The sequence below is a fragment of the Capsicum annuum genome, chromosome 9 (genome assembly GCF_002878395.1).
Source record: "Capsicum annuum cultivar UCD-10X-F1 chromosome 9, UCD10Xv1.1, whole genome shotgun sequence".
Lineage (NCBI taxonomy): Eukaryota > Viridiplantae > Streptophyta > Magnoliopsida > Solanales > Solanaceae > Capsicum > Capsicum annuum.
Window position 1 is genome coordinate 193,620,265 of NC_061119.1, and position 2,872 is coordinate 193,623,136.

Genomic DNA, 2,872 nt, shown 5'->3' on the forward strand with positions numbered 1-2,872 from the left:
CATAATAAAATTAGAGTTTGCTAGTATTAAAGTTCATAAGTTGACATGAACAATCATGACATTTTGAAGATGTACATATTAAGTGTTAGACATATATTGACAACAACAAACCCAGTGTATTCCCACTTAGTGGGGTCTGGGTTAGACATATATTGAAGAACTAAAAAAATCTTCAAAAATTATTTATGTTGTTAGTTCTCATGGTGAGTTGATAAGATCAACAAATGTTGGGATCGGATCCCCTAAATTCTCAAAAGTTTAAAAGTTGAACAAAAGCCTGTTCATCTATCACGTGATATATTGAATAGATGCATCATTAAGATGATCACATGTATATTTATTTTTAACCTGCAGTTTGACATTTGCAAAGTTGTTTGTTCAATATAAATTGAGTTAAATAATAATTTTTAGATTGAGTAATCACGATAATTTATCTTGATAATGCTGATTTGACATTGAATACCTTCGATATATAGTTGAACCACTACTTATGAGAAAAGAACTTCATGTGTTGGTCAGAAATATGATATATTGCATACAATAACACTCGTATACATTGAATCAATAAATTATGATTAATTTCTCTCTCTCAATTGATTCAAGGTCAGGAACTAAATATTTCATCTAACAAATTTTTATGTGCGGTATACAACTAATGGATATACTATGATGCATAAAGATGATTTCTCTAAAGTAAATTGAAATGTATTTTAGTTTTTCTAACATAAGGAGAAATAATAAGCAGCTAAGAAATACGTAGTGAATTATCAATATGATCTTCATTCAAAAGATAATTCAAGTCAAATGCTAGGAGCATTTGCTGACCCCAAATTAATTTTATATTTAGCCGCAGATGCTTCTATTAGGTGTCCCTAAAGGACAAAGTCTACAACATTCATGAAGTGTGGTAGACCATAATCCATCCCAAATGAAATAATCTTTGAAAAAGATAAGAAACAAATGATCATAATAAGGAAACAATGTGCTCTTGAAGAGTCTATGACATAACACTTCATGAACCTTATGAGAGGTTTAAATACCTAAAATAATGAAGTGATGAGATCTCAAAATGTTATGTCACATTACGAATCGATACAAAATGATATATCATTGATGATATCTTTGATATAATATGACACAATATTGTAAAAGATTATGAGAATTTAAATTCTACATTTATTTAAGCATGTTGACGTAAAATATTTATCAAGTGACATGAAAAGATGTATTTTGATAAGCATAAACTTATTTGATTTGCAGTCCAGACACTAGAAGATATCACACATGAAATGTTGAATATTGTCATATGACAAAAATCTATATGATAATCCATAAAAGATTCAAAATGCCTGAAACATATAAAAGCTTTTGAAGAACTTATTTACAATTCTTATAATAGATAAATTGATGATTTAATTATTGTTGAAACTCTTGGAGAGTTTTAAAAAATGATAGATTATTGTTAAGAGAAGTTGAAACAAGAAACATGCAGAATTGAATTGGATCCCGAAGTACCATATCCTATGTAATTGATGCATTTATACATCTTCCTATAACTATGAGCATGATATAGTTTTACTCCTATATGTGGAGATAGTGAAGTAGACCATTTGCATACTGTAATTGAAAGCCCCTGCAATAATATGTTTATCCTAACGAATATTGTCAAGTTTTTGAATATACGAAATATTCATATGATTGACCTAAGAGTTCGATACAAACATATTATTTATTGTTATGGAAACTTTCTTTCACAACATGTTAATATTTTACATGACAATCAAATAGGACTGATATAATGACTATTCGCAAAGCAAGTCGAGATTGTATTTGGCTGAGGTCAATGATACATCTCATTCGACAAAAATCTGATTAAAATATCCACTTAAACAAAAATGTCGCGTGCATGACACAACAACTAATGAAAGGATTCGTAAAAGGAGAAAGAATGAAGAAAATTTCTTCAAAGTTATCTACACACACAAACTCCCAAAGAGTGATGATATCCATGTGTAATAGATTTATTTAAGTGATAATATGAATTTATTCATCAAGTCTCTATCAATTATAACTTTCGAGAAGATGGTGCACAAGATTGGAATACGAAGATTCGGGATTTTGTTCTCATCGGAGGAGCTTATACATGTTGTACTCTTTTTTCCTTTAAAGGTTTTGTCCCATTGAATTTTTTCATAATGTATTAAATGGGGCAGCCAAAATGCGTATTATTAGAGATGTATACTCTTTTTTCTTTAGATTTTTTCCTTAATTAATTTTTTCAGTAAAATTTTAACGAGGCATTCAATGAGAGTGTTATAAATATATTTCATTATAGTGAATGCCTATCAAAATATAATATCAAAGTATTGAGATATATTGAGTATCTATCAAAATTTAGTGAGTATCTATCAAGAGATGAAATGTTCATCTTTTAAAAAAAATTAGGAATTTTTTTCTCTATAAATAGAGAAATTCTCTTCATTATAGCTCATCCCTCAACTGAAATAAGATATCTCTTCACTTCATTCTTCTGGTTCTTATTTTTAATATTTTAATATTTCTTAATAATAAGCAAATTTTTCCTTAAGTATTTCAGTTTTAAGTAAGTTATTTCAAGTTTACTTACGACCCACAAGTCACAACCTATACTTCCTATGCAATCTATGTCACACCCCTTTTTTAAATCCAACAAGAAAGATATTATTTTTAAGTCTAAAAGGGTTTTTATTATCAAAGTGACAAAAGGTGAAAATTATTTCGAAAAGGATTCGTTTTGTAATTAACTCAAAGTCGCCACTTGGCATAAATTGGGTGAGCCAAGTCACCCTTGGATATCTTTTTTCAAAATGGTTTTGACTCTTTAAAACTGATT